Consider the following 26,999-nt stretch of genomic DNA (forward strand, 5'->3'; position numbering starts at 1 on the left):
GAACCAGGAACAACTTGTAAAAATAGTGAATTGTTGTACTGCTTAACTAAAATCAATGGAAATCCCACTAGCCACAAAAAAATAACAAAAACAAAAACCAAACCAAACAAACAAATAAAAACAACAAAACCCAAACCATTTTAACTTGGTTGGTACCTGGAATGGAAATGTCTTTCTATAGTCTAGTGCCTTTGAATATTTAGTTGATCTGGACCAGCAGGCTCATCTTCAATGATAGGTTCCTAAGGGGAAGAATGGGGATGAGAAAAATAATGAAACCAGGAATGTAGGGACCAGGAGGTTTGTATAAGCTGATGGCTTATGCCAAAGCAAATTTATTAAGAAGTAATATGTATTATAGACAGTTTGCAGCAGGGGTGGGGCAGAGTCTGTAGAAAGCTATCATACAATGGGATGGAGCTAATCAAGCAATATTGCACAGAAGAAACACAGTATAGCCCAAGGGTGTCATAGGTCAAGCATACAGTGGCCTGGAGACTAATAATTCCAATTTCTTCAGGGGAAAATCCAGGGTCCCAGGAACCAAAACCTTAAGTCCTTTGAGGCCCTGGGCCCAGGCCCAGACTAGGCCTTGTCATGCACACACCTGAGCAAGGACACAGAACTAACATCCTTCCTGTCCTTTCATCAGGGCCTCTAAGAAAGCCTTGGATCAGCCTGGCTCCCAGTGGCACTGTTTGGGAGGGTTAGGAGGTGTGACTGGTTGGAGGAGTATGAAAGTGTGGGCAGGCTCTGAGGTCTCAAAAGCCACATGCTTTTCCCTGCCTACAGTTTGAGATATGAGCTCACTGCGCCTGTCTTATGTCTGCAGCCTGCTGTCCCCACCAGCAGGATCCTAACCCTTTGCAACTTCAAGCCCAGAGCACACTCTATTCTGTAAGCTGCCTTGGTCATGCTGTTTTATCACAGCAACCAAAGGGTAACTAGCACAACAAGATTTTATGTGCATCAGTGTCTCCAGCTGAAGTCTGTGATCCTCCTAGAGTGGTATAGTTTACACTCAGGAGACCATTTATAAAGGAAATATGCTTCATATGGGTATGACAGTTTCCACTTATTTCAAAAGGAGCAAATTTGATTAAAAAACAAACAAACAAACATTAAGTTGGGAGGGAAGTGTAGAAATTGGTGGGAAAGGGCTCCTTTCCACAGTCAAGGACACAGGAATGAGCAGGCACCTGCGGGAGTATTTTCTAATTAGACTCATTCTAAGGGGATTCCTGGCTCACCAGCTAACCGAGGATGAGGTATTTCAGGGCTTGTGGATCTGGGGGTAAAGCTCCTAGTGACTTTGAGAAAGACAGACTCTGATTAGGGTGGTCTGGAGTGGGGCCCTGAACGCATTTTCTAATGAGCTTCTGGGTTGATTGACAGCCAGTCTGCTAGTCTGCGAATAGGGTAAACAGCTTTCTCAAGTTTTCAATGCTGGTTCGAATGGACATTCTTAGTTCTAAGTTTCAGAGTTTTGCATCCAGGCCACACTTTGTTTATGTTGAGTTTCACAACTGCTCACACTGGAGTCCATGGACCAATCCTCTTGACATGATTTATTTTCTGTAATTAGTGATCCTGAGAGCTGGAATCTAGTACAGCAGCAAAGCACTTGCCTAGTATATGTGAGGCCCTAAGTTTCATCCCCAACCATAAAAGTAAGAAAAATAAACAGAATTTTTAAATAAAAAAAAGAAATTGGAGGGAAGGACATAGGTGGCTGAATTAGATCAAAACACAGATGTATGTGTGAACTACTCAGATAATGATAATAATGAAAGACAAGAGAACTGGGCCTCCTCAGAAGCATCAAGAAGACAAGTCCAGGGAAGAACTTCCCAGAGTGACTCACCAGGTAGTATTTTCGGTCTGAAAAGATCTAGGAACCAATGACAAGGGGGAGAAGGTATGCACACACACACACACACACACACAGTCACACACACACACCATTTTTGGTCATTCCATTTCTCAGAAGAGGGCGCTGTCACATGGGGGCAACATATGCTCTCTTACTCAGCTAACAGGGGCAGCAGGACTCTATGAGCAGGAAGCAGATGCATCCCGTCTCCCTGGAAAATATGTGCTGCTTGAACCTAGGTCCTTTTTATGTGTGACTTCAGGCCAGAGCTAGAAGGCACAAGAAGTTTCTTGCTGACAGAAAATGCATGACGTTTACTTCCTTACTCTGAGGAGGATGCCCACAAAGGAGAGAGTTTCACTTCTGAACACATGCTGGCCAGTCAGGGTCCTTAGCAGGAGATGGAACACTGCTTCCACCTGAGACAGATTTGCTCCCATGGGACATGTGACATCACCTAGGGATACTCTTGGAGAGAGTGCTCTTAGCATCTAGAGGGTAGAGACCAGGGATGTTGTAGGCATCCTTCCATGTACATGGCAGTTCATAAAATCCAAAGTATTCCAGTCCAAAGTGTCAACAGTACTAACTAATGCAGCAAAACCCTGGCTTAGAGAAACCTGTATATATCACTTAGAATTTCTGAAAAAGATGGTTCCAACTGAATCTGCTTAAGGAGGCAGGGGAGGAAGAAATTCCTTCCTGGTTGCAAGAGAAACCTTAGGTGACCAGTGTATGAAGAGGGAGAAGTTTATGGAATTGGAACAGCCTGCCGAAGTGTGAGAGGATGGGGATCACTTACTTCGAAGGAAGCAAAAGAGCTGAAGATGAGGAGCATCAGGAGGATCTCTGAAGATATCCCATGAGGTCTCACTTCTTTAGGGGCAGTTTCAAGACAGGGTTTCTCTGTGTAGCTCTGGCTTTCCTGGAACTCACTCTGTAGATCAGGCTGGTCTCAAACACAGAGCTCTGCCTTCTCCTGCCTCTTGAGTGCTGGGACTAATAGCATTCACCATCACCTCCTAGCTGAGGCCTAAGGCCTCACCTCTTAAATTGAATGCAGCCATGGATGGGCTTTGGAGGATGTTGAAGATCCAAACTAAAGCTGCTGCATCAAAATACTATCACGTCCAAGGCTGATTCTTGGGAGGGTTTTGTAGCATGTAATTATTATCATTGTGCCAAGCTTAAAAACAAATGAAAATAACACATATTATTGTTTACCACATTTCTAGGGGATGCAACTAAATGTCGGCTGACTTCAGCAGTGGACAGGTCCACCAGTCCCTAGGTAACACACTAAAGAGTTTCCCAACAGTCATTGTTCTGGGTAATTGCCAAGCATGAAAACATGTAGAGAATAAAGAATCTTTCTAAATCTGGTCAGAAGATTTCAAACAGAGCTCAAACACACCCTGCTTTCCCCTTCAGAGACCAGTGAGAAACTCAGGCTGCCTACAACCCTGCCAGCACTCATGAGATTGTCTCCGGAATTTCTTTTTCCTTCTTGAAGCATCCTGACCACAACAGTATCTTTCTCTCCAAGTTTGTGGGTTTGTGAAGTGGCACTCTGTATCTGTAAGATTCTGTGGGGAAAACCAGGTAGGAATCTTGTGTGAGATTTTAATATTCAAATCAAGCAACAGATAAAAATGCTGTTTGTGTCCTGTAGTCATTCAGTTAATGATCTGGAGCTTTATGTGAAATGAGTATGATTGCGCAGAATGCCTGTTTTCAAGTGACATTCCACAATGCTATGAGGACTAAGGTAAAATAGGCCTAGCCACCATAAAGTGGAAAGACTACCACAAGAAATGTTAGGATGGAGAGGAATCACTGATAATGGACAAAAGAGTGCCTATCTCCAGTAGAGTAAGAAACCAGAGTCATGGCAGCATTAAAGTCACTCTAAAAACAACAAAGAATTAGGAGACTGATTTTACATGAGTCATTTTTGTTTTTAATTTATAGATACCATCACAGCCACGTTAGACTGCCTAGACAGGCCTGTTCTTCAGGCCATTTTCCTTAACAGTAATTGCTTTGAACATCTCATACGACTTCTACAGAACTGCAAGGTACTTTATTATCAATATTTTATATTTATGAACATTTGTTTGTTTGCCTATTTACTTATTTGTGTGCGGGAATGTGTGCCACAGCATAAATGTGGAGGTCAGAGGACAAATTGTGGGAGTTGGTTCTGTTTTAGCATGTAGGACTTCGGGGTTAAACTCAGGTTGTCAGGCTTGGCAGCAGTGCCTCATCCTCCTGAGCCATCTTGTTGGCATTGTTTATGACTTTTTAAAATGTTATTGTTTTAGTTGGGCATGCCTTTGATCTCAGTACTTAGGAGACAGAGGCAGGTGGATCTCTGGGAGTTTGAGGCCAGACTTGTCTATGTAGTGAGTTCTAGGACATCCAGGGCTACATAATGACACCCTGTCTCAATAAATCAAAAAACAAACAAAAACAGTAACAAAGGTTTGTTTTGATTCAGATTTGAGCATGCCATTGCAAAAAATTTTATTGTCAATTTGTGTTTGTATTTCATTATATTGCCAAGTTTTATCTTTTTTTCCAGATAAATTGATTTATCATTATAAAACTAGACTATATTAGCATATGTACATATATACTCACCTCATCTTAGAGGTGAGAAAAGTGAGGCACAAAGATTTATACCTTGTCCAGGATCACAGACCCAGTGAGAGACAGAAGTAAGACTCTAGGCAAGGCTGTCCTCTCTGATGGTGTGTAAGTATCACTGGGTACTCTGCCTCTCACACTCTCACTAACTCAGCCTAGGCTAGGAAGAGGGCAGTAGCATTCAGTTCATACATTCTGGTCTAGGAACTAGGCAGATATTTAAATCCTCCAAGCTCAGAAAAACCTGTGAAAGCAATCTATTCACTGTCTATATGGGGACAGGTTTTGTCTTAACTGAAGCTAGAATTATATTATTTATAATTGTCTGAAAGTAGTAAAGCTCATGTGAATATTTGTGTATGATATTTTAGTTTAGGAAATATTTTATTTTCCAGCAAACATTGATACATATATTTATATCTAGTACTATTTAAAGACATGGACTACTGATTTCTTGATTCACTACTTTGCTAGAACATACAGATATAGTCAAGGTCCTCATGCTGTGTGGCAAGCACTTGTATTCACTGAGTCATCTTCCCAGCCTCTTTTTTTTTTTAAATCAGAAATTCTTTTTTGGGGGGACTGGCCTCAAATCACAGGCATCCACCTGCCTCTGCCTCCTAAGAGCTGGGATTAGAGACATGGACCATCACTGCCCAGCTTCAGATAACACTTTAAAGTTTCATAAATGGAATTCTATTTTTAGTAGAATTCCTAGTCATAGGGCATAGACTAGACCCAAATGATTTTAAAAGTAGGAAAATTTGTATTAAAAAGTTGCAACTAAGTAGAAAATATAGAGAGCTAGAAAAATAATAGGAACATTGTTAAGATTCACTGTACATGCTGCTAGTTTGTTTTTCACTGTTGTTACTATTTACCAGTTTATACCTGTAACAGCAGTTTGAGAGAGTGAGTGCACAGCAGTTAATGTTTCTGCCCTTCATATTGTATGCCCATGGATCTAAGATGTTATCAAAAGTTTTTAAAAAGGTTAGAAATGAAACTGCTCCATAGATCTTATATCTTTCTATTAATTCTTATACTTCCTAGTTGAAAACCCTCGGTTGATTCTAATATTATCCCTCAGTAAGGATTTTTGTTTCTCTCACTGAAAACAGTATATCTTTGAAATTTTTTAATATTACTTCATTTCTTACTTTATAATAATAATATAGTTAAATAAGCAGAAAATGCATTTAATATATTGATGAAGTCTGTAATAATAAAAATTTCAGAAGTTGTCAAAAACTCCTGAATTCTGGTTAGTCAGCATTTCTTACCTCCTGTCTTTTATTTTAAACCTTTAAATATTATTTATGTGAAAAATATCATAGAGAGATGAAAGTGCACAACAGAAATATTTATAAAACACTTTTATTGTAAAGACAGTATGACTTTCTCACTTAGGATGATAGCATCAGTAACAAAGTTATTTCGTGTATTATTAAAAGAATCTGGATTTAGCAGGTGTTGGTGGCTCATGCCTTTAATCCCCACACCCTCACTCTGAAATTTGCCAAGATGAACTTCTCTTTAGTATATGAATAAGTCTAGTATGAACAGTGTTTTTTCTCATCGCTAACCAGAATGATGACCTCACAGTTACGTGTTACAGATTGATACAGTCCAAGAAATACATCTTCAGGATGGACATCACCAAGTGTACTTACTCAAACCAAGTGATAGAATCTTGTAGGATCGCTGTCAAATAGTGATCTGTCATTTACCAAAATGTCATCATATAGCACATGACTATACAGCCAAGTTCCATAGTTATAGCTCTTGTGCTTGTTTTTTAGGTAGGGCCTCACTCTAACCTGGGCTTGCCTCAAACTTTCTGTGGACTGTCTTTGAAGTTCACAGCAATCCACCTGCATTAGCTTCCCAAGTGTTGGCTTTATAAAAGTTAAATATTTCATGTCACTTACTACATTCTTCTTTGAAACTGAAAATATCAAGTAAGAAATCATTTTCAGGAGGGAAAGCCAGGCCTTTGGAGAAGTCCCTTCCTTTTCAGTAGTTTTCTTCATTTGGGATTCATGTAGTACTTATGACCATATATGCTATTTAATCATGTTTACCCATTCTTCTGCCCTTGCTGCCAACACCCCCATATCCTTCTGAATTCTCAGAAGTTCCTCTTCTACTTGAATCAATTGCTGTTTTGTTTGTTTTTCCATATATGAGAGAGAACATGTGACACTTGTCTATGTCTTTCATATTATATTTCATTCACTTTGCTTCAGGTGACAGAATTTAAATTTTATTTTTTCCTTTGGTTAATATTAATACCACATTATACAGCGTGCCATATTTTCTTTGTCCATTCCATGGTTGACATGCTGCTGGGCTGGTTATTTCTCCTGTTATACATAGTCCAGCAGTATAACAGGCATGTGAGTGCCTTTGTTCATTGATCTTATTTCCTTAGATATATACCAAGGAATGGGAGAACTGGATCCTATAACAGTTCTGTTCTTAGTTTTTTGAGATATGCCCATACGGTTTCCCTTTATACTGTGCTAATTAATAGTCCTAACAAAAGCATAAGAGTTCCATACTCAACATTAAAGAAATTTCGCCATTTAGGCAGTAATTGTTTCAAACATTAAAATTAAATCTTTAAAATAAATTTTCAAATCTACTCATTATGCAAGTGAAGAAATAATGCCCTGAGGTGTTAAATTATTGGCTCTTGATTAATACTAATAATTGTTGGAACTAGGATTTTTATACTCATTTTTTTACTCTAAGTTCATTTAATATATAGTTACTACAAATTTGTTTCTCATTCAGGATTATTGATTTTTAACTGGTATCAAATATTGACTGTGTATTAAATATTCAAAGCAAGTCCCCTCTGAGGCTCTTGATATAGAGCAGGGAGTCCTGTATTTTTCATAGTGCTTTGGATATGAAAAATCATAGGCAGGTTTCCTTTTTAGTATTTCTAAGCTAAAATTAGATTGTGTAAATCTAAAGAGATGATTAGCTACCATGTGTATGGCTAGTGTGTGCCACCATGGTGGTACACAGCTTTAATCCCAGCTGTTTGGAAAGCTGGAGCAGGAAGAACCCGAGTTTGAGGACTGTCTGTGCTACTTAATAAACATGGAACTTAACATGTACATGTTTAAAATGACTGTTCTGTTTTAGGACAGTTAATGTTTTTGTACCAAAGAAAACAAGAAACAATGGGACGCTGTATGCATATATTTTCCTACATCATGCTCGGATTCTGCCCTGGCACGATGGGAAAGAGGTACACCTGATCAGTCCTCTGACTACCTACATGATGCCCAAACCAGAAGAAATTAACCTGCTCACAGGGGAGTCTGCCACACAGGTATTGGGTCTTAACAGATCACTGTAGCAAGCTTGTATTTCTTGTTCAAAATTTGTATACATGCCTTTTAATGGAAGCTTAAAGGAATGTGATTATTACTGTATACTTAATAATGGCCCATGGGTTTGCAGATAAACTGTAGCAGGTTAGTGTGGGACAGTAATTCATAGCACTCTAGCAAACTCCCTCTCTGGCTCTAGGGCAAGTGTACACAAAGAACACACACACACTGCATAGGACTACATGACTAGGGCAGGGAAATCATTCCTGGGCTTGTGGCATAAAATAAGAAATATTCACTGTCTGTGTCTGTATTGAGTAGAAGGTGAGACAGATTATAAAACAAGAATGATGGCACCTTTGCACAAAGTAGCTATCGTCTATCTATTAGGAGCAGATTCCTAGCCAGGCAGTGGTGCCAAGCATCTTTAATTCCAGCACTTAGGAGGCAGAGGTAGGTGGGTCTCTGAGTTCAAGGATAGCCTGGTCTACAGAATGAGTTCCAGGACAACCAGAGCTGTACTGGGAAACCTTGTGTCAAAAAAAAAAGATACTCTTTTTGTTTGTTGTACCCTGCTGTATCTTCTTGTGGGCAGTGATGAGGGGAGGCTTCACGATGGTGTCTATATGAAGTAGCATGGAGTGTCCCTGGAACCATTAAATACAGGCTGTTGTTATTGTTGCCTGGGACAGAAAATGCCATGTGACAGCTGTTTGAGTGGAAATAAGGTGGTGCTGCTTCCTGAAGGAGTCATCTGGGATTGAGATAAAGCTGATTTCCCCGGAGTTTTCTCCTGAGTTTGTTTTATCTAGAATCAGTAACTGATCCTGTGCATTTCCTTTCAGACCACTCTTTGTTACGTTTTATCTCATTTAGTGTTGTGTCTCAGTAGTCTTTTTTTTTAACAAAAAAGAAGGCTTTTATTTTAACATAGTAAAATTACATATAACAAAACAGTTATCAAGCAAGAATTACAGTTGCAATAATTATATCTATTTTATCCTTTATCATAACTAAGGAAAACTATAACTATAACTAACCATTCTTTAACTCCATCAAAGACTCCAGAAGGATATAATATTACCTAAGCAAACAAGAGATCCAAAACTCTAGAAATGACAGAGACATCTCGCTGCCTGTACAGTCACACAAAGTTCCTCTGTACTGTTGGGGCATCCATCTTCGGCCTGCAGGCCCATAGTATCCAGCAGACTTTTCCATGAAACAGGAAATTTCAAAGACAGTTCAGTCACTTTCTGCTGTGTTCTACAGAATGTCTCGCAGACTCTTTCATGAATCAGGAACCCTGAAAAACCATCTCAACTTTAGGCAAGTTCAGCAGTCCTCTCTCTGTGGTTTCTCTGTGTCCATTTTATGCAACAGTCCAGGCAAGAGCAGTTTCTTGCCCAAATGTCTATCAAACTCCGTAAGGAGCCTCTTCAATGCCCATCGTCCTCTTGAAGTAGCTGGTGCTGCCAGGAGCAGACGTGTCTCATTGTCATGAAAAGCCCTAAGTTATTATAACATTTAAATGCCATATTCTGTAGTCTTTGAAAGATATGAAGAATGCCTATCTAGCTGAAATATATCTATGCACATCTAGAAAATCTAACTAACATGACTACAAGCTTGACCATTATTGATGATTATCCATTAGCAACCTATATTTTCTAATTATACATTACATTTTAAATGAACTACACAATCATAATACCTTAATCAAGATCAGAAATATACATATAACAAAATTGACCTTAAAATCCATACCAATGTAAATTATTCATATCTATATCCTATCCCCCTTTAAATGTAAAAATAACATTTATAAACAATGTTTGGGAACATGGGTGCAGTTTTTTCTTTCCAAACTGCTTCCTGCTGAATGGGGGCGTCGTTATTCAAATCTTCCATGGTGTAACCTGTGTGCCAGGGTCATCTCAGTAGGCAGTTGAGTGAAGTAATTTTCTGAAGGTGCTCACAGCAACCTTTCAGGAGGGCGTGGTCTATCATACCATATTGGTATAGATGCAATCCACAGAGTCTCATCCTCTGTGAAAACAAAGGAAGACCCTCTCCAAAGCATCATATCCTTAGATCCAAATCCTGAAGTCATAATACCCTTATATCCATTCTGGTTCTGCTTGGCAGCCCATATAATGAAATAGCTCCTTTACAGTCAAAAATTTTAAAGAAAACACAATGTACATAATCCAGACTCTGAATTTTCCATTTTTACGTGACTATTTTTTTATTTCTTTTAATCTATAACTATCTGTATTCTGTCTCTTTAAAGATTTTATCTTTTTTTAAACCATTAACTTTATTTTTTATATATATATTTTTTCTCTCAAGCGTACGTACATTTATCCAACATTGTGGTCTTTTATGTCTGAATCTGTTTTATTGTGAATCTGTAATTTTTTTACTATCTAGGAGCATTTTTTAAAATGTTAAGCATTTTTTAAAAATTTAAGTTGTACCATGTACAGGTAATATGCCTGTGTCCTGCTCAGTCTAAACCTTAACTGTGGTATTATTATGGTAATTACAGTAGTTTTTGCCTGAGATTAGCACAGTTTAGCATGGCAGAGCTGAGCCGCTCCTGCCTCAGAGCCATTTGGTGCCCCTGAACCATACACAGTTTTAGGCACATAGCAGTTCATATTGCCATCAAGCAAGCCGTAGCATTTTATTCCAAATGCTCCATTTAAAAGCTCTGTCTCCCGCAGGAGCCAGATAGAGATCACAATGGCGGCACAGCCCAGAAAGCTGGCATTTTAAAACAGCCAGTTTTTTCCTGCTGTTGAGTCAGGACAATTTATTTGCAGCAGGCAACCCAGAAACAGTAAAAAGCTGTCTTAAATTCTCTCTCTCTCCTTTTAAGCCCTCTTAGGTTTTACGTGAAGTTCATTAGCACGTTGGGTGCCACTCTGTTGAAGTGGGAGTGGTGGGGCTGCGTCCCTGCCACCCAGTTACCTTTCACTCTGTTGTAATAGGAGCGGCGGCAGGGCTGCGTCCCACCACCCGGCTAGCTTTACCCGAAATAATTACACGGAAATTATATTCTTTTAAACACTGCTTGGCCCATTAGTTCTAGCCTCTTATTGGCTAGCTCTTACATATTGATCTAACCCATTTTTAATATTCTGTGTAGCACCACGAGCTGGCTTACCAGGAAAGATCTTAACCTGCGTCTGTCTGGAGTGGGAGAATCATGGCGACTTCGTTTCTCAGTAGTCTTTCCCTAGCTCACAAGGATGCTGGCACGCCTGCTGTGTTAGTTCCCCAGTTTTTGATCCCTCAAGATCTCACAGAACCAGTTGGGAGGAGGGAGAATGTGGTCTGGGACTGACAGCCCAAGGTTCCTAGAACCCCTCAGCTAGGCCTCCTTTCCTACTTTTGCCAGTCTAGGGAACCAGTGGGTTCTCCGTTGGAGACCCTGGCCGCAAAACTAGTTCCAGGTAGTGTAGCCTCCACTTCTATTCTTTATAGCAGCAGATAGAAGCAGAGAAGAAGCCATATAACATCCTGGATGAACCCGTTTCTCACTGGTGACCCAGGCTGACCCTGAACGTGATGGTGGATGACTTTGTCTTTGATGGGTCCTCCCTGCCTGCAGATGTACATCGGTACATGAAGATGTAAGTCTCAAGTGGAGTCCTGGGAGGGAAGCCAATCCTAGAACTGATGGCAGAGCAGGCATCAGGAGTGGGTGATCTGCCGCAGACCCCATCCAGCCCCTTGCTCACCTCCCAGAGGTGATGGTTAAGATGACCAACAGGATTGAGAGGACGTAAGTTTCCAGCTAGTGCATCTCACTTTTAGTCCAGGAAGAGTATCCCCTGGGCTGAAACAAAAGCGGCTGACTGCTGTGTACCCTATTGCTCTGCACTGTTTTCATGGTCCCTGGGCTGTGAAATGAGGGTTTTGTAGCTGTACTCACTAAATTTAAGATTTCATCTCTAAGTTGTGACTTAAATATTGCTTGCCATCCTTAGTTAAATGTGACTGATTGTGTTTAGGAAGCCCAGTGTTGAAATCCATCAGTGTGCTATCATGGTGTCATGTGGCTTTTGGAAATGGCTGAGAATCACTTCTATTCATTACAGATAGTTTCTCTGATATTGTCAATGGTTTTGTATTTTCTTTTGTAAAGTATGAATATTTTCATGTCTGTGGTGTTGAGAAATTGAATCAAGACATTATATGATGAGCAAGAACTCTACCACTGACCTAATTCTCCAACCCTAAATCTTTTTATAAGATGTTTTTTTGTACATGCTCCACATTGTATTCATTTGGTACAGAAAGAGCCAGCTCTGCCCCTGTCTCCAGCCTTCCTCTCAGGCAATCTGCTGTGTGTGGAGAGCTTTCCAGAGGTTGTGCCCCAGCTAGTGCCCCACCACCCACTTAGAGGGCAGGTGTGTGGGTCTCCCCGGCTTCTGTTTGGAAAGCCATCTTATGAGATCCTGTGGCCAGGATACAGCCAACAGTGATACAGGGTAGGATGTTCCCAGGGGGACCAACTTTCTCCACGTATTTGGTGCCCCAGGGGGATAAATTTGACACCGACTTCAGGCTTTTTTGCTTCAAATCCTCAGGATTCAGCTTGGAAAGACAGTGCACTACCTCCCCATCCTGTTCATTGACCAGCTGAGCAACTGGGTTAAAGACCTGATGGTGAGCCACACTCTTCCTGGACACAGCACAGAGCTTCCCCTGTGAGCCATGTTTGGGTCAGAAAGATGTCTCAGTACCTGACTGGGCCCTGCCTTTAGTGGTGGCTTCTTTGGGACTCTCTTCTGATGGCAGACTTTTGGATCGTTCATTGGGATCTTAGGTAGTAGTCCCACAGAACTCCACCAGGAAGGCCTGCATGCCTGCTCCTGGCGTGTGAGACTGTTTATGCTTCTAGTTTCTAACAGTGTCTCTCCCACTGCCGTTTCTGTATTCTCTAACAAGAAGGCTATCCCTGCTGTAGAACTAGAGATTCATAGCTGAACCTGCCCTGGGAGAGAACCACAACTCCTAGGATAGCCACGGGCAGTGCCAAGGTCTTGTGGAGATGAAACGGCCACTCTGGTGCCCTTTTATAGCAATAAAGGTGCTATTTTCCAGAGAGAAGAAGGGTATTTTGAGAGAAGAAACATGGCTGAACTTTAACTCTGCACTATATGGAGACTAATGGTGGTTAATATTTAGTGTCGCTGCATCAGATACCATGCTAAGTATTTCCTGTCTGTTGTAACAGTTGCTGCCAGGACTTATGTCAGTGTTCTTTCACAGTGGAAGTAATTTGGGACAAGAAAGGAGCTTTGACTAGGGTCACAGGTGAGCACCTATGCCTCTCCCAATGCCATTTGTGAGTGTTCCCTAACAGGCAGCCTAGATGTCTTTAGATGACCCCTGGTTGAACTCTGCTGCTGGCTGTGGCTCGGGATGGCAGGCTCCCACCATGCTGCCCTTTGCTCATGTGTCATCTGCACCTAGATGACTGTGGGAAGGAAATCTGACTGATTTCTGACCTCTTTCTCTGACTTGGTTTTCGTTGTTGAAATGTTGGATACTGGGTTCTGTGAAATGTACAGGTTGTACTTTGTAAACCTGGGGCTGTTTGCAAACATCCTGCAAGACCTCATAGTGCTGATTTCTTGTAAGCAATTGGGATATTGTGTTAAGTGACTGTATTTTTGTGACTGGGTATCCAGTGTTTGTCTAAAAGCTAGTGTAGTTAGAGGCTATAGGCCAGCATCTGCAGATTGTGTATTCTTTTCTGGTGATCCTGTTGGACCCCCTGTGGGCTTGCTGTAAGGTACAGTAGCTTGTAGTGAACATGTAGGCAACTAGCTTCACTGTGACACCTATTGTGTATCTTTCTTTGTTCCATGTGAGCTGTTTCAGAGGAATGTCATCTTTAGAAGGCAGTCTAGCCTGCTAGGTTAGTTCAGCTAGCAGACTCTGATAGGACCTTACAGTGGCATCCCTGGGACACATCTGATCATTTAAGGGGTGTTCAGAGGTGCGTCCATGATGTGTAGAGGCCCAGCACTTAGCCACCAAGTCCTAGACCTAGTGACTACTTAACCCTGACACATTTCAGGTTGCCAGCTCCCTTGTATGTGACATGCCTTTAACACCAGCAATGTTCATAGCAGGAGGTTGGGGCAGAAAGTTGGATGATGGTTTCCAGCTCATGAAGTGTGACAGTAGTGTACGTGTCTTAGAAATCGTGACCATATTTCACCTGCTATAGGTGTGTGGGCTCAGGTGTTGTCTCTAATGGTTCACCTAAGAGCACAGCCCTTCATGTCCTTGTGTACAATCTCCACTCTTCTAAGAAAGGACCATGGCACCTCAGCCAAACAAATCTGTTCCTTGGCTCAGCTAGTAAACTGACCAGTCTCTAGCCAATGCTAGTTATGAGCCTATTTCCTCATTGCCAGGGCTTGTGCAGCTTGTAAACATGCTGGACACACATGGAATAGGACACTACTTAAAATGATGAGCTCACAGAAAGTATGGTCAGAAGTAATACATGGAGTCAAGCTGGTGCTCAGAGGAAGATGGGTGCTCAGAGCTGTCAGAGGATTGAGCCAATCCTCTGTATTGAAGTCATTACAGCACCTCTCCTACTCGGCTCTGAGACAATATCTGGCAGAACTCCTGTGGGAAAAACTCAGTCTGAGCATAAAAGGGCCTAGGATGAGGAATGAGCCTTTTATCAGACCCTGCCCTGCAGCACCCACTGGGGCTGGCATGGAGTTGCAGAAAGTTGTGCAGGTATCTTCTAGAGTATCTAGGTCTATTGGGATATAGTTCATGGCTGCAGGCCACTTTCCAAAGTTGCATTAATCATCCTGGCCATGTTTGATGGTCCTCCCTTACCTGGGTCTCCTGGTGGAAGGTGATAAACCACTCCACCACTGAGCTGCCACTCACTGTGTCCTACGACAAGATCTCACTGGGGTGGCTGCGCTTCTGGATCCACATGCAGGATGCCGTATACTCCTTGCAGCAGTTTGGTGGGTGGCCCTGGGCCCTGGCCGAGGTGGGAGGGGGTGTTTGAGTCCACGCTGTGGACCCATACTGCTGTACTCCCTGCTGGGGTCATTTATGGAGTCAAACAGCTTACAGTGGTTCTGATCCTTGTATCTCTAAATTGTAGCCTTATGCGTTAGCTGAAAGTTGGGTTTATTCAGAACATAATATTTTAAATGCCACAGCTTCTGTTGACTTTTGCTCCAGATAAGATGCAAGTTTTCTACATTAAGAAGAATATTTAGAATTTAGAATTAAGACCGAAATGGATCTTCTTGAATTTTAATGTGTTTTCTTTGCAGGGTTTTCAGAAAAAAACACAGATGAAGTGAAGGGAATTTTTGTAGACACCAGCTTATATCTCTTAGCGTTGACCTTCTTTGTTGCAGAGTTTCACATGAGCTGTCCCCTGGGTTCTTCTTGCAGGGACTGTGGGAGACATTGGGATGACTGGGTGGGCGCTGGTGTTTACTTGGGGTCAGTTGACCTAGTTCATGGGTTCTGCACAGCCTATGTGATAACTCTGTGTGTTATCACCTAGTAGACTCTTCAACTAGGAATGTGAGCAGTGCTGTCTGTGTGCATGATGTGTGCACAGACATACTAGAGAGCTCTCTGACAAGTGTGCTGGGTAGAGTCAGGGTGCAAGGTAGTGGGGCTTCTGGGTACCATTCACCCCAGAGCAAATGTGACTTTATAATGATGACTGTAAGAGGCCACACAGTGAGAGATTGCACTGTTCTAAGTAATGGGCTGAGGCCTAGATTGGGTTACCTGGATGGTCGCACCCCATGGTATTCTCCTTGGGATTTAAGTGAAAGATGTATGTTTGAAAAATGCCCCATTAAGGTCTCCCTTCAAGTTCCACCATTCTGGCCTCCGGGACATGTGTAGGGATAGGTTTGATAGATGGTGAACATGTCTCGCTGAACCTGGGTCTGTGCCTAGTGTACCTGGAGACTACCTGGTCAGTGACCATGATGTGAGTGACTAGAGTGTAAGCTGCTGTCCTGTCTCCTTTACAGCTTCTTTTTTATTTCCTGGCCTTTAAAAATGACATCAGTTTCTGAAAGAAAAAAAAGAGCATAATTGAAATGTCTACCAAAGCAGGTAGGGCCCAGGAATAGTCCACCTGCCCAAGGGTTCCTTGTGAAGCCTGGAGCTCCTGCCCACTCCTCATCAGCACCCCTGGATCTGGGCTTGCCTGTAGAGATGCCTCTGAAGTCAAGCAGCATAACCCCAGGCCCTGCCTCAGCAGCCAGGAAGCATCTCTGAGTTCCGTTGAGGCTATGAAGTCCCAAAACACAGGACTTATGTATAAGGGTGTGGAGTTGGCCTGCCCTTGGAGGCACAAAGTGCAGAATCTGTTAATGCCTGATTACTCACAGATTTCAGTATAGCACAAGACCTTCTGTCTACCATCTCCCTCCTGGATCCAAAAAGGATGCCCCAGGGTATTGTCCAAGGCTCAGAAACTCTGGCTGTTGGCTTTAGAGTCAGTTTTCATAGTAAATTCCCTAGCACTTGGAACAGTGTCCTCATCAATGAGACCTGACTTTGCAGAGCAGTTGTTCGTACAAGATCCAGTGATGGTTTTGCCATATAACAAAAGGAGCAGTGGCTAGTGCGGTAGAGTTGTAATGGTGACAAGCCTTTGACATGAGTGTAGGTGCAGGTGCAAAGGGATAGAATGGGGAGGCTACCCCAGGGGGAGCTGGATTTAACTGGCAGGATAGCCCCTCAGGGTCTGTTACCAGGCACCTATGAAAGAGAGACCTCTTGCTGACAGAAACAAAAGCATAGCTTTGTAAAAGGAACAAACCATAGAGTGGTACATAATAGAAGAGTATAGAGTATGGGCACAAGCAAGTACTCAACCAGGGCAGCCAACCCAATATCTGTGACTATCACCCAGATCTGGTACCTGCTTAGACCATATCCTCTTCCTTCTGCTCCATTCTGTGGCCTCTGATAATTTATTTAAAGTCCTTTCATGAGTTCCTTCTTTGGCTGGGTGGTGGCGCGCACCGTTATTCTCATGGTGCATATACCTTTAATATCAGCACTCGGAAGACAGAGGCACACAGGGTTCAAGACCAGCTTGGTCTACAGAGTGAGGTCCAGCCCAGGATCTGAGTACTCTTAAGTACAGGATCTACTGCTAAGCTCTGCTTCCAGCCCAGCTGCTTCTCTTTAAATGAAGTGGCAAACTAGGAGAGCTGGAGGGGAGGGGTGAGAGGTTAAAGGGTGGTGGAAGTGGGTGCAAAGGGTGGGTGCAGTGTGCCCTCACCACCTTATGTCTTCATGTCCCCAGTGCTCTGGCATTGCTTCAGCAATGTGGTCATCTTCCTCTTTCTGCTGGATGAACAGACAAGCCTGCTGGTGCTCATCCCTGCTGGTATTGGGGCTGCCTTTGAGGTAAGTCCTAGACACTATGCTGGGTCAGGATGGGATTTCTGTGAGGTCTGTGAACTTCAGGACTTGTTCGGCAGTTCTGAGTCCTGAAACAGGAGTCCCTCAGAGGACCTGCATGCCTCTGGAAACATCAGGGAGATATCTGCTGGGTAAGGAGGTCTCTGAGGGCACATCTTGGTACAGTAGATGCTGTTGGGTAGACCCTGTGTTGACAGGTTTTATAAGCCACTGTGAGTGAAACAAACAGATAGTATGACTTTGGAGAAGCTCTTGGTTTGAATGGAACAGCTATGTGGTCCATAGGTAATGGCAGTGACACTTGGTGACCTAGTGCTACTGCTAGGCACTTGTGGGAAGGGGACATAGGAGCCCAGTCTGGAAGGAAGGTGGCAAGCAGGGTACAAACCCAGTGGTCCAGTTCTCAGAATAGGTTCTGTTAGTTACTAGCCCTATGGCTACCAAATGCTTCTTGAGAGATGGGCTTCATCGACACCACAACTCCATAACTGTCCAACAACATTAAAATCCAACTTAGAGGCAATGTGCTAGACATGACCTTAGTAAATACTGCTGGTACAAGGTTGCTGTAATGATGGAGGTGGTTCTTGTATTTTATCTTTTGCTTTCATTGGATAACTAATAAAGAAAACTGCCTTAGCCCATTTGATAGGCCAAACCTTAGGTGGGTGGAGTAAACAGAAGAGAATGCTGGGAGAAAGAAGCTGAGTCAGGAGTCGCCATGATTCTCCCACTCCAGACAGACGCAGGTTAAGATCTTTCCTGGTAAGCCAGCTCGTGGTACTACACAGAATATTAGAAATGGGTTAGATCAATATGTAAGAGCTAACCAATAAGAGGCTGGAACTAATGGGCCAGGCAGGGATTAAAAGAATACAGTTTCCGTGTAATTATTTTGGGGCATAAGCTAGCCATGCGGGCGGCCAGGTGCTGGGGATGCAGCCCCGCTGTTCATATTACAACAGAGTGGCACCCAACGTGCTAATGAACTCCACGTAAAACCTGAGAGGGCTTAAAAGGGACACACAGAGAGAATTTAAGACAGCTTTTTGCTGTTTGTGGGTTGCGTGCAGCAAAGAAATTGTCCTGACTCAGCAACAGGAAAAAACTGGCTGTTTTAAAATTGCCTGCTTTCTGGGCTGTGCTGCCACTGCGATCTCTGTCTGGCTCCTGCGGGAGACAGAGTCTTTGAATGGATCTTTTGGAGTAAAGTGCTATGGCTTGCTTGATGGCAATGTGGACTGCTGTGTGCCTGGAACTGTGTGTGGCTCAGGGGCACCAAATGGCTCTGAGGCAGGAGGGCTCAGCTCCGCCAAGCTGAACTGTGCTGGTCTCAGGCAGGAACTACCATAATTACCATAATAACAGCGCAGTTAAGGTTTCAACTGGGCAGGACACACACAGGCGATACCGTATTATCTGTACATGGTGCAACTTAAGTTTTTAAGAAGTGCTTAACATTTTAAGAAATGCTCCTGGATAGTAAAAAAATTACAGATTCACAAAAGAACTGATTCAGACACTGTTGGATGAATGTACGTAGGCTTGAGAGAGAGAAAAAATATATATATATAAAGAATAAAGTTAATGTCTTAAAAAAAGGGTAAAGTCTTTAAAGAGACAGAGTACAGATAGTTATAGATTAAAAGAAATAAAGAAAAATAAGCCACGTAAAAATGGAAAATTCACAGAGAGTCTGGATACTTTGTATTATTGTGTTTTCTTTAAAATTTTTGACTGTAAAGGAGCTAAGTACAGAGAGATATTTCATTATATGGGCTGCCAAGCTAAACCAGAATTGATATAAGGGTATTATGATTTCAGAATATGGGTCTAAGGATATGATGCTTTGGAGAGGGTCTTCTTTTGTTTTCACAGAGGATGAGACTCTGTGGATTTCTTCTATCCCAATATGGTATGATAGACCACGCCCTCCTGAAAGGTTACTGTGAACACCCTCAAAAAATTACTTCACTCAACTGCCAACTGAGATGACCCTGGCACACAGGTTATCCCATAAAAGACCTGAATAACAGCGCCCCCATACAGTAGGAAGCAGTTTGGAGAGAAAAAAACTGCGCCCATGTTTCCAAATATTGTTTATAAATGTTCTTTTACATTTAAAGGAGGATATGATATAGATATGAATAATTTGCTTTGGTGTGGATTTGAAGGTCAATTTTGTTATATGTATATGCATATTTCTAATCTTGATTAAGGTATTGTGACTATATAGTTCATTTAAAAATGTAATGTATATAGGTTGTTAATGGATAATCATCGATAATTGTCAAGCTTTTAGTCATGTTAGTTAGATTTTCTAGATGTGCATAGATATATTTCAGCTAGATAGGCATTCTTCATATCCTTCAAAGACTGCAGAATATGGCATTTAATGTTTTAATAACTTAGGGCTTTTCATGACAATGAGACACGTCTGCTCCTGGCAGCACCAATCTACTTCAAGAGTAAGATGGGCACCGAAGAGGCTCCTTAAGGAGTTTGATAGCCATTTGGGCAAGAAACTGCTCTTGCCTGGACTGTTGCATAAACTGGACACAGAGAACCCGCAGAAAGAGGACTGCTGAACTTGCCTAAAGGTGAGATGGCTTTTCGGGGTTCCTGACTCCTAAAAGAGTCTGCGAGACATTCTGCAGGACACAGCAAAAAGTGACTGAACTGTCTTTGGAATTTCCTGCTTGATGAAAATGTCTGCTGGATACTATGGGCCTGAAGGTTGAAGATGGATGCCCCAACAGTACAAAAGAACTTTGGGTGACTGTCCAGGCAGTGAGATGTCTCTGTCATTTCTAGAGTTTTGGATCTCTTGTTTGCTTAGGTAATATTATATCCTTCTGGAGTCTTTGATGGAGTTGAAGAATGGATACATAGTTATAGTTTTCCTTAGTTGTGATAAAATAGATATAAATATTATAAATGTAATTCTTGCTTGATAACTGTTTTGCTATATGTAATCCTACTATGTTAAAGTGAAAGCCTTTCTTTTTTGTTTAAACAGAAAAAGGGGAAATGATGGAGGTGGTTCTTGTATTTTATCTGTTGTTTTCATTGGTTAACTAATAAAGAAAACTGCCTTAGTCCATTTGACAGGCCAAACCTTAGGTGGGTGGAGTAAACAGAAGAGAATGCTGGGAGAAAGAAGCTGAGTCAGGAGTCGCCATGATTCTCCCACTCCAGACAGACGCAGGTTAAGATCTTTCCTGGTAAGCCAGCTCGTGGTACTACACAGAATATTAGAAATGGGTTAGATCAATATGTAAGAGCTAGCCAATAAGAGGCTGGAACTAATGGGCCAGGCAGGGATTAAAAGAATACAGTTTCCGTGTAATTATTTTGGGGCATAAGCTAGCCAAGCGGGCGGCCAGGTGCTGGGGACGCAGCCCCGCTGTTCATATTACAACACTGTAAGGATGCTGAAGAAGACATGGTTCCCTAGTGAGTTCAGGAAGAGGCTTGGGGCCCAGGAGGAAGACTGTCTTGGTTTGGGGTATTAGTCTGGTTTCCTTGTGTTTTACCAGGTGTGGACAGCCAAGAGTGCAGTGCAGAGCCTTCCTAGTCCACAAGTGACCGTGAGAAGTAGAGGGAACAGAAACAGTGTCTAGTGGGACAAGGGTGATGGGTGCCAGGTCTTGTCCTTTACAGTTTAGCTTCTAATCCAGCATCTCAATATTAGATGTATATTTCCTTTTCTGCCTTCAGCTTTGGAAAGTGAAGAAGGCATTGAAGATGACAGTGGCCTGGAGAGGCCTGAGGCCTGTGTTTCAGGTGAGGCATGTGATGACTGCTCTAGACATAGATTTTCCTGAACAGACTCACCAGACTGTCATTTCTTAGTTGCCATCAAGTTAGTACTGAACCTTCTGGAGGCCCTTTATCCTGTCTTTCCTGCCTAGTTCAGAGCTTCCCGGAACACAGGCACATGCATTCAGAAGTGCCCCACAGATGGGGGCCCCTCACCCAGGTGAAAGAACCAGTGATCTGAGAGATTGTTCCTTCCCGGGGAAGAGGGTATACCTCACTGATCGAGCTCATGTCAGCTTTCTAATCCGTTACTAATTTTTCACCTGATTCATCAGGAGATTGGACCAACTCAGTAGACACAAAGGGTCAGGGCCTTTATGATGGTGGAACTGGGGCAAGACTGGCCAGTGCCTAAGCCCGAGGCTGGGTGCGGCCAGCGTTAGCGCTGAGGGCAGTACAGTGGACCGTACACCCTTGATTGCTACAGTCCTAGCTTTGCTGTGCTGATAGTCTCCTGAATCAGCTGACATGATATTAATCTCACAACAGTTTGGCACCCACAGTGAATCTGAGAGGAAGACTGAGAAGTACGATGCCCAGGTAAGCAGTTGGGGAACCTGTGATACCCTAAAGGATTGGGCCCTTGCTATAATCTGGGGGGATCTTGTCCTGAGAATGTGATGGAACTAGCCTGAATAGGAGTCCCAAGGGTAAACATGTGGGTGTACCCTCTTCTCCGGGAAGGAACAATCTCTCAGATCACTGGTTCCTAGTCTGTCACCTGGACAGTCCCTGCTGTTCAGATCATTTCTACCAGACACCTGGCTTCTCTGTTCATTCATACAGAGGCCACAGGATGCCTCTGGCATCTAGGCCCTCACCTCCCCATTGTTGCTTAGGAGTGGGACATGTTGGATTTAACAGGATGTCTATGTACAGGATGGTTTTGGTATTTTAGTTCAAAACTCAGTTATTTGCATTTCAGATTTTAGTGAGATGATAGCAAACAACAAATGAGAGTAAATAGAGGACCTGTGCTGTAGTTGCAGCCTGGATCTGTGACCTGGGCACTTCCTTGGTTTCTTCTGACTGAATTTGCCAGTCTGATGCATTGTGGGTGATGCAGCACAGTCATTGCTGCCCGTGGTATGTGTGGGGATTCTCACTTTGGAGTCTTGGCAGAATTATGGTCATTGCACACAGTTGTGCTATTTCCTGAAATATTATTGGGGTTCTGTCTTTTTTTCCTTGCTCTTGTTGTCACAAGTTAGATGATGCATCTGCTGAGGTGGCTGGTGGTTGGGGTGTTTACTAGAAGCTGCCTCTGTCCCACGCAGGCCATGAAGTACTTGTCTTACCTGCTCTACCCTCTCTGTGTTGGGGGCGCTGTCTACTCACTCCTCAATATCAAGTATAAGAGGTGAGTACTTCAGAGTCCACACTCTCATCTTCCCAACTGAAAACCCTAGCTTGATTTCTGAGCACAACACATGCACCTGGTAGACTGGCTCCCACATGAGCTGCCAGGAACTAGGGACCCTTCTCAGATGTAGGTCTTCATCTCCTTTGGGTTGTGAAGAGGACAGGAACCACTGGCATGTGTGACCACACAGTACACATGGCATGCTTTAACCCGGAAAGCGCAGGCTTTTCCCTGCTGTGGCACCAACTTGGAATACAGAGATTGGACAGCGTTTGAAAGAGAAGCTAACAACATGATGCTGCTTTGACTCCCTGGAAGTCCTGGGAATGAAATCTGTCCATTCGGTGGTGTCTCTCCACATGAGCCTGCTTACATCCCAGATACCCTGAGTGTTTGGGTGTCAAAATCGTTTTTCTGGAGGGTAATTTTTCATTTTAACACTCAGCAGCATGTCCTTGGCCTCGGGTCACAACTTCTTTACCTCTGTTTCAGCTGGTACTCCTGGCTCATCAACAGCTTTGTGAATGGTGAGTCTATGTGTCTCCTCCTTGGTGATGGTGTTTGCAGTAGGTTCCTCTCCATCACTTGGTGGGACAGGTTTCTAGGGTGAAAAGCTAGTTGGTTCCTTACCTTTAGCACTCATACAGAGCCCAGCACTGTGGGGCCTAAGCACTGAACAAGCCTGTTCCTGAGCTTTGATCCTCCAGTGGCTAGTCTGTTTCCTCCCTACAAATAGGCAACACAAGCATTCAGATCCCCTCTGACATCTCATTCCATAGAATTTCTCAGATCATCAGAACCTGAATATGGCAAGCTATGTTTTGTGGACACACTGGGAGGTTGGTCAATGCCCTGCTGCCCTGTGTGTGGTTCACAGCCCATGGCATCTGTAAACTGTGTGTATGTTCCATGGCTAAGTGTTAGAGCATTGGATTCTTGTGCTTTGGGGTGTACCAGTGAACAGCAGTGAGGTCAGGCAGCCTGCCTATAAGCAGGTAGCTTTGGATAGCCATGCTTCAAGGTCTGAGTCCCAGGCTTAATCTTGGCATGTTTCCAAATGTCCCTGTAATAATGTCCAGCTCTTGCTTAATTCTTGTAGACAAAAGTTAACAGCAGTCAGCTTTTATGATTTTTCCTTGACTCTTGGTGAGTTTATTAGCCAGGAAGCTGCACTGTGACAAAGCCAACTGAGGTCTTTTGGAAGCAGGGTGTCTCTGTATATAGCCCCAGCAGAATGGATGTTTGGTTCTTTTTCATGCATGTTTTCTGTTTCCACAGGTGTCTATGCCTTTGGCTTTCTCTTCATGTTGCCCCAGCTCTTTGTCAATTACAAGGTAAGGCCAGGTGTCTCTGCTAAGGTAATACTCCTTTTTTCTCTATGTTGCCTGTGACTGACTGTGGTATCTTCCTTGTTTCAGATGAAGTCAGTGGCACACCTACCCTGGAAGGCCTTTACCTACAAGGTAAGCACCAGGCTCATGCCAAGAATGACTGGAAGACCCTTTGTGGGGTGCATGCACATGAGCTCACAGACACACGGTACTTTTGGCTCTTTCCACTTTGAAAAAACTAAGATATCTTTTCAAATTGTAAAGCCACCAACTACAAGATGAAGGTTCTCATAGTCATGGTAAGGGGGAGTCACGTTCCTTTTTGGCAACACTGTCAAAGCACAAATATATTTTGGTTCAGTGTGAGACCAGAGCTCTGTGTTTTCCCAACAGAGCCTGGGACCCTTCGTACAGGGTTGGGTAGACTGAGCTTATAGGAAGCAGTTTCAGTTCTCTGAGGAGCCAACCCAGACTGCTCTGCTCGTGTTTCCCAGCTGTGCTCTTGGTTCTCAACAGAGAGCTGTAGACTCTCTTTTTTTAAAAGATTTATTTATTTATTTTGTTTACAGTGTTCTGTCTGCATGTGTGCCTGCAGGTCAGAAGAGGGCACCAGATTTCATTAGAGATGGTTGCTGGGAATTGAACTCAGGACCTCTGGAAGAACAATCAGTGCTCTTAACCTCTGAGCCATCTCTCCAGCCCCCGAGCTGCAGACTCTTATGTGGGGCTGATGTTCCTGGGCCTGGGACCCCGCTGCCCTGCTGGCGTGGCTCTGGGCCGTGTAGATCTTCATGCATGGTTGCTGTGTATATCTCAGTTATGGGTCCCGCCAGCTGCTGAGGAGCCATAAAATGTTGGCCTCCAGCTTTGTGATGGTTTCACTGCTTCATCTGGCTTTGCAGGCTTTTAACACTTTCATTGATGATGTCTTTGCCTTCATCATCACCATGCCCACGTCCCACTGACTGGCCTGTTTCAGAGATGATGTGGTGTTCCTGTTCTACCTTTACCAGAGGTGGTGAGTGTGCATATGCAACTCCTCCTTGGCTGTAGAACCCTGCACCTGTCTGTTGTTCAGGCAGACCTGGTAGGTGGTGGCTTTTCTCTGTTGCCCAAAATAGGTTCCAGCTGTGTCTTGTGATGACAGTTTAAGATTGTCCCGTGCACAAATAGTCCTCAAGCACAGCTCTCCAGCATGGGGTGGGGTGGGGGTGCTGGTCTTCTTTCAGGCTACATGCCCTGCGGGTAGATAGAGGTCAGTGACTCTTTCACCTGGGCCCGGACTGTACCCACCACCAGCAGCTAATAGCCACTAGGGCCTCAGACCAAAACAGCATATCCAAGCTACCAACCCGGCCAAGGGAAAGCCTCTAGAAGACACGTTTATTAAAACACAATGCTTGCCTGGCCTCCCTTGCCTACTCAGGCTTGCATCTGGCCTTTCTGTTGTGTATATGCATCACTGCCTGTGGGCTGCATGGGTAGAGCCGGGTTTGGGGTTTCCTGGAATAAGCCTTAAATCAGTAGAGGCTTGGGCTGCCTGTCTTCTCTAAGTCCATGATGAGGAAAGGGCTTCTCAGAGTGTTGCTACCTCACCTCCCATTCCCCAGCAGCTGCCACTGGAGCCTGAGCCCCTCCCTCCCCTTCATCCCCTTATGATGGCAGTACTTCCTCTAAGCTTTCCAAGCTGTGACTGTCCAACTGGAATACGAGTAATAAAATCTCAGAGAAATTGGGGTTCTATTATATTATATTATATTATATTATATTATATTCCTTTCTAGGACTGGTTTCTATAGCAGCTAGTATGGCTACTGGGATTAAAGGTGTGTGTTACCAATGCCTGGTCTGTAAGACTGACCAGTGGGGCTGTTTTACTCTTTGAACTTCAGGCAAGCTTTATATATTACAACATAAATGAAATGCCACTACATCCAATACAGGATGAGCCTGTCTTCCCAAAACTACTTCAACTGCCTGCAGCTGTTCCTGGGCTAGGATTTTATGTCAATAAACTGTGTGTATGGGAAGAACTTTTGTCATAGAAACATAGTACCACACCCACATGTTGAATGAGGGCTGGGTCTTAGGTTTCACATCCATAATTGGTTCTCTGACACATCTGAAGATAGATATGGGCTCGTTAGGAACTCAGCTACTGACACCTGCTACAGGCCTATTCTGTGAGAGTCCCGAAGACTCAAGCCAGCAGGGCTTTTAATGGGAGGTGGGTTTGTTTAAAGCTAAGATCTAGTTGTCTTACTGTTTGTGGGGCATCAAGGAGAACTTCACACAGTGGACACTGCATCCCTCCCTGCCTTGTCTTCACAGAGGCAGGGCTGGGTTGCTAGAGTAGATAGTTGTGGGATTGAAGAGCATAGCCATACTTGTTCTGGTAACTGCCTGGATAACTTTTCACAGTTCCCCGCAGTGGGACCTCTCCAGGTCCCACCCTACTGCAGGTCTTTCTTCCTTCTCTGGTTAGCCAAGCTCTCATTTCCCAACCCTGCAGAATGCAGCACTAGAGAGGGGGGAGGCAGCTCCCAGACCTGTGAAGGTCCCTGACATGCAGGTGTCTCAGATTACTGGAGGGTGTTTGAAGAGGAGCCATGTCTTCCTCTCAAGGACAGAAAGGGCCTGTCTCACTAATCGTTATCCATCCCTACCATTGCAGGCTTTACCCTGTGGATAAGAGCAGGGTCAATGAATTTGGGGAGTCTTATGAGGAGCAGCCTAAACGGAAACCTCACCCAGACTGAACATCTCGGCCCAGGCCCCCAGGTGGCACTGCACAGCACAGTTGTGCCATGAGTATTCCTGGGGGCTTTAGGGGAACTCCTAGACATCACAACTTCTACGTTGCCAAATCCCTCTGAGCATTTCTCAGTATCTGTGAGCACCCTCTCTTGTGTTTGGGAGGAACCATAGCACTTAACCACACAGCCCACGAGAACTTGGGTCTTGGTGATGGTGCCAGTGGGAAGTCACCCAAGGGTAGCTCTCAGTGAATGAGTGTCCCATGGCAGCCATTGGACACCTGAGCACGCAAGGGTAGAGAGAATGATGGATTTCCACGTCAACTTGTCCAAGTGCCCCTTATGTGGATTTCACACACATGAAAAGTCGTTCTGTACGGA

The 26,999-nt window shown here is 43.6% G+C and overlaps 1 pseudogene; it reads left to right on the plus strand.

Moving 5' to 3' along the window:
- The first annotated feature begins 1,263 nt into the window (after nucleotides 1-1,263).
- On the plus strand, nucleotides 1,264-26,621 carry LOC130863111 (lipid scramblase CLPTM1L-like; annotated as a pseudogene).
- The last annotated feature ends 378 nt before the right edge of the window (nucleotides 26,622-26,999 follow it).

Source organism: Chionomys nivalis, chromosome 20 (genome assembly GCF_950005125.1).
Source record: "Chionomys nivalis chromosome 20, mChiNiv1.1, whole genome shotgun sequence".
Classification (NCBI taxonomy): Eukaryota; Metazoa; Chordata; class Mammalia; order Rodentia; family Cricetidae; genus Chionomys; species Chionomys nivalis.